Below are 15,361 nucleotides of genomic sequence, written 5' to 3'. Positions count from 1 at the left end.
CTGTCTTGAAAAAAAGAAGAAAAAAGAGATCCTGAATTAGAGAGAGAGAGAGAGAGAAAGAGAGAGAGAGAGAGAGACTGGGTGGAGTGCACAGAATGGTTCTGAGGGAGGAAAAATAAAACCCAACCCAAACCAAAAAGATGAAGATTACCAAATTGTGGCAAAATAAGTGCACACAAAACCATGGAGTCGGTTTTGTGGAGAAGGCTGTGCTGGAGTGTGGCTGATGTCAGAGTCATTCTGTCCCGAGGGTACTGATGCCAGCCTCTCCTGATGTGTGTTGATTGCAAATAGCTTCTTGACTGACAGTGAGATTTATTTAAACTTGTCCACTTCTCTTAACAGACATCTATAGAACATTCCACCCAAATAGGAAAGAATATACCTTCTTCTCTGCAGCCCATGGAACCTTCTCGAAAATTGACCACATACTCGGAAACAAAGGAAACCTCCACAGATACAAAAAAATATCAGTGTCCACCTGTGTCTTATCAGATCACCACGGATTAAAGTTAGAATTCAACAACAATCCTACCTCCAGAAAGCCGACAAACTCATGGAAACTGAACAGTCAACTACTGAACCACACCTGGGTCAAGGAAGAAATCAAGAAAGAAATTAAAGTCTTCCTTGAATTTAATGAAAATAAAGGGACAACATACTCAAACCTATGGGACACTATGAAAGCAGTGCTAAGAGGAAAGTTCATAGCACTAAGTGCCCACTTAAAGAAAACAGAGAAAGCATACATCGGAGACTTAACAGCACACCTGAAAGCTTTAGAAAAAAAAGAAGCAGACATGCCCAGGAGGAGTAGAAGACTAGAAATAATCAAACTGAGGGCTGAAATCAACAAAATAGAAACGCAGAAAACAGTCCAAAGAATCAATGAAACACAAAGTTGGTTCTTGGAGAAAATCAACAAGATCGACAAACCCCTATCCAAACTAATTAAACGACAGAGAGAGAACACGCAAATAAATAAGATCAGAAATGAAAAAGGGGACATAACCACAGACACAGAGGAAATTCAGAGACTCATTAGATCTTACTACAAAAGCCTGTATGCCACAAAACTAGAAAATGCAAAAGAGATGGACATTTTTTTAGATAAGTGTCACATACCAAAGCTAAACCAAAACCAGGTGAACGATCTAAATAGACCTGTTAGTCGCGAAGAACTAGAAAACGTTATCAAAAATCTACCTTCCAAAAAAAGCCCAGGACCAGATGGTTTCAATGCAGAATTCTACCAGAACTTCCAAGAAGAGCTAATACCTATACTCCTTAATGTATTTCACAATATAGAAACAGAAGAGTCATTGCCAAATTCCTTTTATGAAGCTACAGTTACCCTGATACCAAAACCACACAAAGACCCAACCAAGAAAGAAAATTACAGGCCTATCTCACTCATGAATATCGACGCAAAAATTCTCAATAAAATACTGGCAAACCGAATCCAAGAACACATTAGAAAAATTATCCATTACGATCAAGTAGGCTTCATCCCAGAGATGCAGGGCTGGTTCAACATACGCAAATCTATCAATGTAATCCATCATATAAATAAACTGAAAGAAAAAAACCATATGATCATTTCATTAGATGCTGAAAAAGCATTTGACAAAATTCAACACCCCTTTATGATAAAAGTCTTGGAGAGATTAGGGATACAAGGGTCATACCTAAATTTAATAAAAGCTATTTACAGCAAGCCGTCAGCTAACATTAAATTAAATGGAGAAAAACTCAAAGCCATCCCACTAAAATCAGGAACACGACAAGGCTGTCCACTCTCTCCATACCTCTTCAATATAGTGCTTAAAGGTCTAGCAATAGCAATAAGACAACATAAAGGGATCAAGGGGATTCGTATCGGAAAAGAAGAAGTTAAGCTCTCGTTATTTGCAGATGATATGATAGTATACATAAGCGACCCCAAAAACTCTACCAAAGAACTCCTACAGCTGATAAACACCTTTAGTAATGTGGCAGGATACAAGATCAACTCCAAAAAATCAGTGGCCTTCCTATACACTAAGGATAAGGAAACAGAGAGGGAAATTAGAGAAGCATCACCTTTCACGATAGCCACAAATAGCATAAAATATCTTGGGGTAACTCTAACCAAGGAAGTGAAAGATCTATTTGACAAGAACTTTAAGTCTTTGAAGAAAGAAATTGAAGAGGACACCAGAAAATGGAAAGATCTTCCTTGCTCCTGGATTGGGAGGATCAACATAGTAAAAATGGCAATTCTACCAAAAACAATCTATAGATTCAATGCAATCCCCATCAAAATTCTTCACAGATCTGGAGAAGACAATAATCAACTTTATATGGAAAAACAAAAAACCCAGGATAGCCAAAACAATCTTATACAACAAAGGAGCGTCTGGAGGCATTACCATCCCTGACTTCAAACTCTACTACAGAGCTACAGTATTGAAAACAGCTTGGTATTGGCATAAAAACAGAGAAGTCGACCAATGGAATCGAATAGAAGACCCTGACATTAACCCATAAACCTATGAACACCTGATTTTCGATAAAGGAGCTAAAAGTATACAATGGAAAAAAGAGAGCATCTTCAACAAATTGTGCTGGCAAAACTGGATGTCAACCTGTAGAAGAATGAAAATAGATCCATATCTATCACCATGCACAAAACTCAAGTCCAAATGGATTAAAGACCTCAATATCAGTCCGAACACACTGAACCTGATAGAAGAGAAAGTGGGAAGTACTCTACAGCACATGGGCACAGGAGACCACTTCTTACGTATAACCCCAGCAGCACAGACATTAAGGACCTCATTGAATAAATGGGACCTCCTGAGACTGAGAAGCTTCTGTAAAGCAAAGGACACTGTCGCTAAGACACAAAGGTAACCCACTAACTGGGAGAAGATCTTCACCAACCCCCCAACTGACAAAGGTCTGATCTCCAAAATATATAAAGATCTCAAGAAACTAGACCGTAAAAGGCTAACCAACCCAATTATAAAATGGGGCATTGAGCTGAACAGAGAATTCTCAACAGAAGAACTTCAAATGGCCAAAAGACACTTAAGGTCACACTCAACTTCCTTAGCGATCAGGGAAATGCAAATCAAGACAACTTTAAGATACCATCTTACACCTGTCAGAATGGCTAAAATCAAAAACACCAATGATAGCCTTTGTTGGAGAGGTTGTGGAGAAAGGGGTACACTCATCCATTGCTGGTGGGAATGCAAACTTGTGCAACCACTTTGGAAAGCAGTATGGCGGTTTCTCAGGAAATTCGGGATCAACTTACCCCTGGACCCAGCAATACCACTCTTGGGAATATACCCAAGAGAGGCCTTATCATACAACAAAAGTATATGCTCTACGATGTTCATAGCAGCATTGTTTGTGATAGCCAGAACCTGGAAACAACCTAGATGCCCTTCAATGGAAGAATGGATGAAGAAAGTATGGAATATATACATATTAGGGTACTACTCAGCAATAAAAAACAAGGACTTCTTGAATTTGCATACAAATGGATGGAAATAGAAAACACTATCCTGAGTGAGGTAAGCCAGACCCAAAAAGATGAACATGGGATGTACTTACTCATGTTTGGTTTCTAGCCATAAACCAAGGACATTGAGCCTATAATTAGTGATCCTAGAGAAGCTAAATAAGGAGAACCCAAAGAAAAACATATAGGCATCCTCCTGAATATTAACCTTCAGCAAGCGATGAAAGGAGACAGAGACAGAGACCCACATTGGAGCACAGGACTGAAATCTCAAGGTCCAAATCAGGAGCAGAAGGAGAGAGAGCACGAGCAAGGAACTCAGGACCGCGAGGGGTGCTCCCACACACTGAGACAATGGGGATGTTCTACTGGGAACTCACCAAGACCAGCTGGCCTGGGTCTGGAAAAGCCTGGGATAAAACCGGACTCTCTGAACATAGCGGACAATGAGGACTACTGAGAACTCAAGAACAATGGCAATGGGTTTCTGATCCTACTGCACGCACTGACTTTGTGGGAGCCTAGGCAGTTTGGATGCTCAACTTACTAGACCTGGATGGAGGTGGGGGTTCCTTGGACTTCCCACAGGACAGGGAACCCTGATTGCTTTTCGGGCTGAGGGGGGGGGGACTTAATTGGGGAAGGGGGAGGGAAATGGGAGGCGGTGGCGGGGAAGAGACAGAAATCTTTAATAAATAAATAAATTAAAAAAAAATAAAAAAAATAAACTTGTCCACTTCTGTTTGTCTATGATGGGATTTCCCCCCTGCTCAAGACAGGGTTTCTCTGGGTAGCCCTGTCTGTCCTGAAACTCACTGTGTAGATCAGGCTGGCCTTCTGCTCCACAGAGATCTGAGATCCACTGAATTCTGCTTCCTGAATGCTGGGATTAAAGGTGTGAGCCACTACCGTGTGACCAATTAATTTTGTATGTCATTAATCTTATTTAAGCAAAATATTTGTACTTATTCTGAAATTATTCTTTTACAAGGTTGTTATTTACCCCCCCCCCCCCTTTTTCCTAGCCAGCATTTATGGCACAGACCTAAAATTCCAGCACTTGGCAGGTAGAGGCAGGAGGATCTGGAGTCCAAGGTAATTTTTAGCCATATGTGAGTCTGAATCAGGTTGGGCTAATGAGACCTTGTCTCAAAAATCACCACCACCGCCGCCGCAACCACTGACACCGCTGGCAAAAATTTCCCTTTCCTATGAATGATGATTATGGTAGATGTTAGAATTTTTTTAAAGAAAAATATTAATTTACAGGAAACATGCAGACTGAAAAACAAACCCGACATCACTTTTTTGAATCTGAGAATGATACTAGCAAACCGCACTTAGTATTTGTCCTCGAGAGCCTGCTAATCTCAGAATTACCCTACAATAAGCAGATGCTATGTCTACACTGGGCAGCCTGCCAGAGGTGAGCTTAGGCTCCACTGGGCTTTCCCCATAAAAGGACCAGAACCTCACATGTGCAGAAGCCTGAGAAGAGAAAGCTCTGTGTCTTGACTTGGCAACTCTTAGTTCCCACCAGGTAAAGAGGGAAGGTGGTTGCTGTTTTTGGAGCAGCGGGGGAAAGGATTTTGGCTCAGATCGCTGTTAGGGCCAAACGTGTTGAGCTAAACAAAGGGAAGGGGCCTTTGAGTAACTGAAGGACTTGATAGGAGCTGAGACTGAGGTAAGGGGAAAAAGATGGCCTGGATAGAGAGTGACCAGCATCATCTTGCCCTTCTCTAGATGACCATGACCCAACTCGGCTTCCTGCTGTTTGTCATCGTGGCCACCAGAGGGTGCACTGCCGGTGAGTCTTGCTACAGGAACAGCGCTTCTGTAGGTCTCCTTTACCTTTAAAGGTAATCAGCGCTAGACTAGGTTGCTGCCAGGACCTAGGTCTCTGAGGGCCAGAGATTGTGCTTCTTTTGTTGTTGTTGTTTTTCGAAACAGGGTCTCTCTGTGTAGCCCTGGCTGTCCCGGAACTTGCTCTGTAGACCAAGCTGGCCTCAAACTGAGAGATCTACCTGCTTCTGCCTCCTAAATGCTGGGATTAAAGATGTGTGTGACCACAGCTCCATTGTTCATGTCTTTTTTTTTTTTTAAATAACTTTTTGAAATGAAATATAATTGTATTTTTCCCATTTCTTTTTTTCTTCCAACCTTTCCCAATTATCCCCACCCCCACTCTCTACCAAAGTAAAGGCCTCTTTTCCTTCAATGGTGGATTCCTGGACATGTAAATACAACCTAGTCCACCCCTCCCCCCCATAGAGATGATGCCTGTGAGATGTAGGCTGGGTGCTGATTGCCTCCTGAAGGAATTGTCTCAGCAGTGAGACTGTTGAGACAGGTCCTGGTCCAGATCCTGTGCTTGTGTGTAGCTCCAGGGGGACTTCTGCAAGAGCTGAGTCCCATCCTACTCACTCCCTGTACTTAGGATCTTTGCTTTAGAGTTTCAATGCCAAGGACATATTCTGGTCTGGTTCGTAACCAGAGAATGTTTTCTTCAGTTCTGCTCTCTGTAAGAACTCAATGGTATTTTAAGTGTGTAATTCCTCTCACTGCTTTTTCAGTATCTTTAAGGAAAAGGGCAAGTCTCTACATGCCGTCTTACATGATCTCTACATGATAGCCTTTGTCAGACTGATATGAGGCAGTAGGGAACTGAGGCTCAGACACAGTGAATACAGTCCAAAAATACTTGACTTGTGAACATGGAGCTACTTTCACCTGAGCAGCTCTGATCCTAATATTTTCATTTGTTTTCACTCTTCTAGGTTCTCAGAGGACTTTGCAGAGTTGAGGCCAATATGCCAGGGTTTTTATTCCATGGTCTCTTGGTCAACCCTCTGCACTGTCGACCTCACTTCCCGTGCTCCAGGCACATTAGGCTCCCTGCATTTCCTCTACCTGCAAAGCTGGGCTTCACTTTATTCTTCTTTTTCAGGACTTTGGACACAAAGTTCTCCAACACCTTCAGATCTCTTGTCTTTCTTCCTAGTTAGAAATGTTGTTGATTCTCAGAGGGAGGCTTTGAGAAGTCATAGAATGAGTTTAGGATGAATGACAGGGGGGGCTGGGTGACCCATGAGTGTGAAACTCTGCATCTTCTCTTGTTAAAGAGAACGACACCAACAGCCAGGCCAATCCTGTGTCTTCCTCTCTGTTCAGAAGCTGCAAGGAAATCAAGCGGGAGGTCACTAGGGCACGAGGTGAGTGATGAACATTTAAAGAGCACACTGTGATCCTAACACTTGGGAGCCTATGGCAGAGGACTGAAATCTCCAAGTCAACCTGGGGAGACCCTGTCTCAGAAATACAGACACATAACCCAGCTAGGAAATCAGGCTTTTGTCCCATGGAACAGTCTTTCTTTTTTGATACAGAAAATGTGATAAAATGTACATCATGGATAAAAATATCCACTTAACCAATTTTGAGGATTTTCAGAGTCAAGAATAACTTTCATAATGGAATGAATTACTACTATCCATCTCCAGAAAGTTTTCATTCACTGAAAAGAAAGTCTGTAGTCACCAAGTAACAAATTCCTGTATTTCCTGTGAGCTGCTGTTTTGTTTCTTACTTCTATGAATCTGACAATTCTTGTTACCTCATCTGAGTAATCTGTCTTATTTCATCAGCATGCTTCATGGCTCACATGTGTTGTAGAAGAGTTAATTTATTTTAAAAATATTTAGCATTATTATGATGATGATGTAGATGTACGTGCCTTTGTGTGGGAATGTGTATATGTATGCAGATTCCAGAAGGGACCACTGAGTCCTCTGGAGCTGGAGTAATAATCACTTGTACATTGCCAAGTTTGAGTGTTGGGAACCTAACTCAAGTCCTCTGCTAGAGCAGTACTTGCTCTTAACCTTGGAGCCATTTCTCCAGCCCACTTCACTCTTTTTGATCTATTGGATATATAGGAATGTACACAATATATATTCTGCATACTAGACAACACAGTATATTGCTTATTCCTTTTTCTGCAGAGAAACACTTGGCTTGTTTCTGCCTTCCAGGTCTTGTGACCAGAGCTGTCACAATATGAATGTCCATATCTGAGTCTTTGTTCCCAGTTCTTTGGTTATCTACCAAGTGGAGTTGCTAAGTCCTTTGATAATACTATGGTTAACTTTAGGAGAAACATCCCTGTCAGTTTGGGTAATTCCGTGTTCTGCCTCAGTCACAGAAGCATGGCATTCTGAACTCAGGCACAATCCCAGGGACACCTGTGGTGGGACACTCAGGGTATGAGGCTTAGCTTTGTTTGCCGTTCCTAGAGCCATTCTGTTTCCAGAGCAGAGCTGGACAATGAGCCGGCACACAGGACTGTGGACTGGTTCTCTCTACAGATGGCCTCTATTTCCTCCGCACAAAAAATGGTGTCATCTACCAGACCTTCTGTGACATGACCACTGCTGGTGGTGGATGGACCCTGGTGGCCAGTGTGCACGAGAACAACATGGGTGGGAAGTGCACGGTGGGCGATCGCTGGTCCAGTCAGCAAGGCAACAGAGCAGACTACCCAGAGGGGGATGGCAACTGGGCCAACTACAACACCTTTGGGACCGCAGAGGGGGCCACAAGTGATGACTACAAGGTAGGTACACTCTGTAGTCACTTGGGAAAGCATGAGGATGTGAGTGTAGCTCAAGGATGCCATGGAGAGGGTGGGAAGGTTGTTCTTCAACACAGGGCTGAAGAAGTGAAAAGTGCTTACCTTGAATCTCAGCATCCTTCCAAGTAGGATTCTCGGTAAGTAGGTGGTGGTGGTGGGACCATTGTCCTTGGAAATTAGGACATCTGAACATGTTTGACCCTCTGTCCACCTGGAGCCCAGAGATACAGCTGTGCTGGACACTGTGCATGAGGGTCTTCTGCTTAGTGAAATCTTCTGTCTGGTCAGGCTCAGTGTTGGTTGCTTTCCAGAACCCTGGCTACTTCGACATCCAGGCTGAGAACCTGGGCATCTGGCATGTGCCCAACAATAGCCCCCTGGAAAATTGGAGGAACAGCTCCCTGTTGCGGTACCGCACCTTCACTGGCTTCCTGCCATACATGGGCCATAATTTGTTTGGCCTGTACCAGGTACTGGAGACTACTGGGTGAGGCTGTTTTTCATGGGTGTGAAGAGACAGGCAGGTGTTTGAGATTTTTTGGGGGGGGTTGTATTCAGTGTTTCCCTAGTTTTAAGTGTAATGAGCCAAGTGAGACAAGGGATAGGGGTATGTGGAATAGAGAATAGATGAGAGGAGAGGAGAGGAGGGGAGGGGAGGGGAGGGGAGGGGAGGGGAGGGGAGAGGAGAGGAGAAAGAGAGGTCTAGAATGTCAGAGAGACAGACAAAGGAAAGGATTCTTTTTTAACTGACTAGTTTGGAAAACATCTTATTTACTGGAGACATGCTTTACTTCTCCACGCAGGGCAGTGTTTCTGTGAGTACTTATGCTGCCATCCTTACCCAGTGACTTTTTTTTCTTGTAGATGTACCCGGTGAAATATGGAATAGGGAAGTGTTGGACTGACAATGGCCCAGCATTACCTGTGCTCTATGACTTTGGTGATGCTCAGAAGACAGCCTCTTATTACTCCCCCAGTGGCCAGAGTGAGTCTCTAATGCACCTCTGAACCCTCTGCAGGACACGTGATAAACTCAGTTATGATAAGCAGCAGCCATTTACTATCCACCACAGCCTGCTTCTCTCCTGTGAATATCTGTGTTTCACTTCATTCAGTTGATTGCCCTTGGTCTCTCAACTATCACTAACTCATTTAACAAATTAAAAGAAGCACTGAAGGTCCTGGAACTTCCTGAAAGCACAGGGCATGAGCAGGAGAGTTAGCATTTGTACTGGGGATACACGGTTCTAGAATCTACTCTTAGCAATCCCATTATCAGCCAGAAGTTTCTTAGGAATAAACCAGGTCCATGTGCGAGGACCAGAACAACAGGAAAAGGTGGGGTAGAAGAACAAAGAAAATGGAGTTTTATGTCTGCTGTGAGGGGTGACTATTGTGTTATTTAATATGAATTCAAGGCTGGCTGGCACATACCCTTCCAAGCGGTTGAACCTGTGCTGTGTAATTTCAAGCTCCTGTTATTTGTTCTTGGCATATAAAAGTTTAAAAATTAAAGGGAAGAAGAAAAGTGTGGTAGGACCAGAGCCAACATACTTGCTAACTGCTGTGATAATCCATTGGAGGTTGTCGGTGTGATATTTCCTGGGTTACTAAATTTCTTCACAAAAGCCTTCAGCAGACTCTTGAACTCTGGGATTTGGGAAAGACTCCTGTTAGCGACATTTGTGGCTAGGATGTTTTAGCCATTGGTTATGGTAGTGACAGACTACACCCAGTGTTTCTGATGTGTTGAACTAGAATCTGCACCTGACACTGACAATCTCTGCATTGACCTCAAGACAATTTCTTTTCTAGAATCTTCTTTGAATGCTCTTTTTCCACTTTTTCTTTTTCAGGGGAATTCATTGCAGGATTTGTTCAGTTCAGAGTGTTCAATAATGAGAGAGCAGCCAATGCCTTGTGTGCTGGCATGAGGGTCACTGGATGCAATACTGAAATTGTGAGTCCTTTAAAATATATTTAAAAAAATTTAAATTATGTATATACCCCTATCCTTGTGCGTAGGTTGTGTCTGTGAGTACAGATACTCTGGGAAGCCAGAAGAGGGTGTTATAGATTTCCGGAAATGGAGTTACAGATGGTTGTGACACACCTGACATGGGAACTTGGGAACTGAACTTGGGTCCTTCTACAAAAGCAGCAAGTGTTCTGAACTGAGTCTTTCTAGGGACCAAGTTGGCCTGTGAATAAGACTGAGGTCTTCAGTGTGTGTTGAGCATGGGAGACTGTCATGGTAGTATGAGCATGTGTGTGGGAGTGTGACCTTTCCTTGTACTTGGCTTGTTCTCAGGGATAAGAACTTCTGTCTACATACAAATATCTTCTCTCATTGAAAACTAGAGTCAATGTTACAACTTCTAATGCACTGTTGCCGTTTGCTTAGCTTTTAGGATAAAACACTCAGTTACTTGAATTCAGGGTGACACTTAAATTCAGGAAGTCCTGTGAAAACCTTTGGGGGCTGAGACTGTTATAGAGTCACCAGGTATTGTCATTCTCTACTGAGGGTTTAGCTTTGAGAGTGAAATGCATTCTTTTCAGGATTTGTACAGTTGCTTATTGTATAAAAAGATTACGTAGAAGAGTTTTGGACATCTGGTAGACCTCACCCAGGTTCTTCTCTTCTCTATCACAGGCACTTTCTCTGGTTAAAGGTTAGCATGTAGACTGACTGTGAGGTCAGGTACACCCAATTTTACTGCAGCTACCTGATGTTCTTTAAGCCTGGGATCATTAGACATTTCTGTTTGTCTCTTTTTCTAGTTTGTGGCAAAAGGCAGCATGAGGTGGGAATTGCCAAGAATAACAGATTCTCTTGGAACCCAGACCTCCTCAAAGTAACAGTCTCAGAAAAGGGTCCTTAGCTCCTGACAGGTGACCCTTTTTCCGTTTTCATTCCTTGGTCATCAGAGCGTCCATTCTCCTGACAGGATGAGGAAGCTTTGCTGACAAGGAACCCCCCTGATTGAGATGGAGAGAGATGAATATGGAGATAATGAAAGGGAAGGTTTCTTTGTGAAAACCTGCTTCCGAGTCACCTTTCAGTCACGTCTGAAGAATATGAAATGTAGAGTTAACAGGTGCCAGTGTGTTATCTGCTTATTGTTTAGCATAGCTCGCTTTGGGTACCTATATTGTAATGGTACAGGAGATATGATATGCCATGTACTTTGCTAGCACTTAATAGATTAGACATTCACACAAATGTGTAATTGTTATTTGATGTGTTTGAAGTATAATTGAAATATAAACTAAGGAGCTTTGGTATGGCTTAGTGGTAAAACACTTGCCTAACATGCAGAAGGCCCTAGGATTTGGTTCCTAGTGTCATAAAACAAAAGAAAGCAAAACACAAAACAAAACAAATAAAAATTAACTAGGGGCTGCAATAAGCACTGGAAAGGCAGAGTACAGATTTTTGCTTTTGAGACAGGTCTCATTTATCTTCATTTGGTTCTAAACTCACTACTTAGGGAGGATGACCTTGAACTTCTGATCCTCTTGCCTTGCCTTTAGCTTTACAGTGCTAGGATCACAGGCAAGTGACACCACACCTAGTTTATGGGAAAGGTAGTTTTTGAGTTGAGTCTTGGGAGATGGATAGAAGCTTATGGTGCAGACCAATTTAGGGTGAATGAATAATGTAGTCAAGTTTACCAGTGTATCAGTTAGCATGTGCTATGAGGGAAAGAAAGCTGTGTTTTAGTTTTGTGTACAGATGAATGTAGGGTAGAGGCAAGAGCTGATTTAGGAAGTGTTAACAGGAACTGGATCAGGACCAAACTTTTACATTATTCTAGTGAGTTTGTACCGTATGCAAACGATGGGAGCCATCAGCACGTTTTGAAGGGGAAGACTAACTTTGTCATCTTGGTGTGTTCAGGTGACACTGAGAGCACAGTGTCAGGTCTGAGTGGGGGAAGACTAGGCACAAAGAAAGGTGTTTTCCATGGTCCAAAAGAAAGCGCGAAGTAGGGCAGTACCCATGTATGGGGCCAATGAACACCGATGATTTAAAATTTAAGACTAGATGAATACAGAGAATGTGAAGAGATGTCTAGGATAACCTTATGGCTTTCACTTGGGTGAGTGAGTGCCATTTTAAAATATTATTAAAATTAAGTTTACTTAACTGATAACATAAACTTTTTAAAAAAATATTTATTATGTATACAATATTCTGTCTGCATATATGCCTGAAGGCCAGAAGAGGGCACCAGACCTCATTACAGATGGTTGTGAGCCACCATGTGGTTGCTGGGAATTGAACTCAGGACCTTTGGAAGAGCAGGCAATGCTCTTAACTGCTGAGCCATCTCTCCAGCCCACCGATAACATAAACTTATATATTAATAGGATGTATTGTGATGGTTCAATGCACGACTAAATCATGCAATGTTTAAATCAGGTTAAGCCTGTCTGTCTCCTCAAACATGCGTTTCCTTATGATGGAAATACTCCAGTTGCTTTCCTCTAGGTTTTCAACTCTGCAGCATGCTATCTTTCTCCACAATAGCATACTAGTTCTTGTTCCTATGTAACTGTTATTTTGTTATTTTGTGCCCATCCAATCCCTTTACTTCTCTGGTTTTTAAGATGGTGTGGCAAAACATATTCCGCTACTTGGGAAGTTAAGACATGGAAGTAGCAAGTTCAAAGCCAATGAACTGCGTTTATTAAGTCCCAGTGTCTGAATGAAGACCAGGTTTGGAGTTAAGGAGGGATTTGCACTCATGCTGCTTCATGTTTTGGTCAGTGATGGATTGTTTACATGACAGGATTTTCATGTGGTAGTACTGCCTAGAAGCGTCATAGTGACTCCAGATTGTCTGAGGACACCCTGTGATGTCCACACCATGGCAGAACAACCAAGGAATTTATCACAATAAATCCCTATTGTTAAGTGGCTCATGGCGGTAATTAACTCTGCTTTCTCATGTGAAACTTGAAATGCCTGGAGTGATTTGAGTGACAGATGGATTTAAGATCTTTAGCTCAAGAAACATCTGGACTGGAGATAGACAGTTTGAACTGTCAGTTGGCTAGCTGAAGACAGAGGGGTGACACAAGCTACAGGGGACTGGAAATTGTGTCCTCTCTGGGAAGGAGCACTTAAGGAATTCATAAAGGAAAAAATCTAGCCAGGGAACCTAAGTACAAAGGTGCAGAGAAGCTGATGAAAAGGAAGGAAGAGACAGTGTTGCTGCTAAAGCCAATGGAAGGAGGTTTTATGGATCAAACAAAGTGATACTGTCCACAGAGAGTCTAAGAGGGACAACGAGTCCACTAATTTGGGTATTAGGGTGTCTCTGGACTCATCAGCTGTATAGTCAGCCATTTGCCTCTGTGATTGACACCCAAGAGAAACAGGTTAAAGGGGAAAGTCTTATTTAGTTTTGTGCTTTCAGAAATTTTAGCCTGTGGTCACTTATCTCCATTGATGTTAGATCCATGGTGAGGCAGAAACATTCTACTGGAAAGGCACATCAGAGCAGTGTGGCTTACTGAATGGCGACCAGAAAACCGAGAAACCAGGGCAAGTCACCTTCAAAAACTAAACTGATGAAGGCAGGAACCTCCTATTCAAGCATTCCATAAACTCCTGTCTCTGAATGTTACTTACACTGGGGACCAGGTCTTCAGTGCATATTATCTTTGAGGAGGACATTTCATATCCAGACCATTTCACCAGCTGACCTCTCCTTTCTATTTCGTCTCCTCCTGTTTTTTTCAGCACTGCATTGGTGGAGGAGGATTCTTCCCGGAAGGTAACCCTCGGCAGTGTGGAGACTTCTCTGCATTTGATTGGAATGGATACGGAACTCACACGGGGGGCAGCAGTAGCCGTGCGATAACTGAAGCAGCTGTGCTTCTGTTCTATCGTTGAGAACTTTGTAGTGTGGGAACCCAGACATCTTCTCCAATCTGCGGACTCGCATGCATGGTGGAAAACCTATCTAGTTACTAGAATGCTAATGGCACAGAAAAGGAGAATAAACCATGTTCATCACAGGCTTGGTGTCTTCATGAATCCTTTTTGTGTAGGGGTGGGAGATTTCAAAAGAATTTCTGCTGCCATGCTTGGTTGTTCTTCAGATATCAGGACTATGATACTGCAATGCTCTTTAAAAAATTTATGCTTCTCTCATATATTATATCCTGACAGCAGCCTTTCGCCTTCTCTTCTCCCAGTCCCTCACTTAACCCCCTGTCCCCAAGATCCACTCTTCCTTCATTTCCCTTCAGAAAGTGGCGGGCTTCCCATGGTTATTGACCAAACATAGCATAACAAGTTACAATAAGACTGGGCACATCCCCTCAGAGTGAACGAGGCAACCCAGTAGGAGCAAAATGTTGTGGAATATTCCTTTATACTGTGTGAAAATATGTTACTGTGACTGGTTTAATTAAAAAGATAAGTGACCAATAGTTAGGCAGGAGGTATAGCAGAGACTTCTGGACTAAAAGAACTCTGGGAAGAAGCTGGATGAGGCAACCCAGTAGGAGGAAAAGTGTCCCAGGAGCAGGCAAAAGAGTCAGAGACAACCTCCACTCCCCGGTTAGTAGTCCCACAAGAAGACCAAGCTGCATAACTTTAACATACATGCAGAGTACCTGGGTCAGACCCATGCAGAATCCCCAGTTGTTAGTTCAGTCTCTGTGAGCCCCTATGAGTCCTGGTTAGTTGATCCTCTGGGTTGTGCTCTTGTGGTATTCTTGAACCTTCTGGCTTCTGCAATCCATGCTTCCCATCTAGCACAGGATTCCTCAAGCTCCACCTAATGTTTAGCTGTGGGTCCCTGCATCTGCTTCCATCAGTTGCTGGATGATTATTATTTTAGGCTCCAGTCTACAAGTATAGCAGAATATCATTAGGAATCATTCCATTGATTCTTTTACCCAGTCATATTTGGTTCTATCCCAGGTTATCCAGCCTCTGGTTCTTGACCCTGTAGGCACTGTTAGGCATAGGTTCTCTCTTGTGGTCTGGGTTTCAAGTTAATCCAGTCATTGGTTGGCCATTCCCAAAAGTTCTATACCACTTTTATCCCAGCACATCTTATAGGCAGGAAAAATTGTAGGTCAAAGGTTTTGTAGCTAGGTTGGTGCCCTAATCCTTCTACTGGATGATTTGCCTGGTTACGGAAGATAACAAGTTCAGGATCTTTATTACTTTATTACCCATCACTAGGTGT

General features: G+C 42.7%; 1 pseudogene; it reads left to right on the top strand.

Moving 5' to 3' along the window:
- The first annotated feature begins 5,248 nt into the window (after positions 1–5,248).
- Positions 5,249–14,052, top strand: LOC121442070 (annotated as a pseudogene).
- The last annotated feature ends 1,309 nt before the right edge of the window (positions 14,053–15,361 follow it).

Source organism: Microtus oregoni, unplaced genomic scaffold (assembly GCF_018167655.1).
Source record: "Microtus oregoni isolate MIOR12 unplaced genomic scaffold, Mior012 000086F_ref0000336, whole genome shotgun sequence".
Classification (NCBI taxonomy): Eukaryota; Metazoa; Chordata; class Mammalia; order Rodentia; family Cricetidae; genus Microtus; species Microtus oregoni.
The sequence above is the reverse complement of the archived record's forward strand: the minus strand, read 5'-3'. Positions and strand labels throughout refer to the sequence as shown.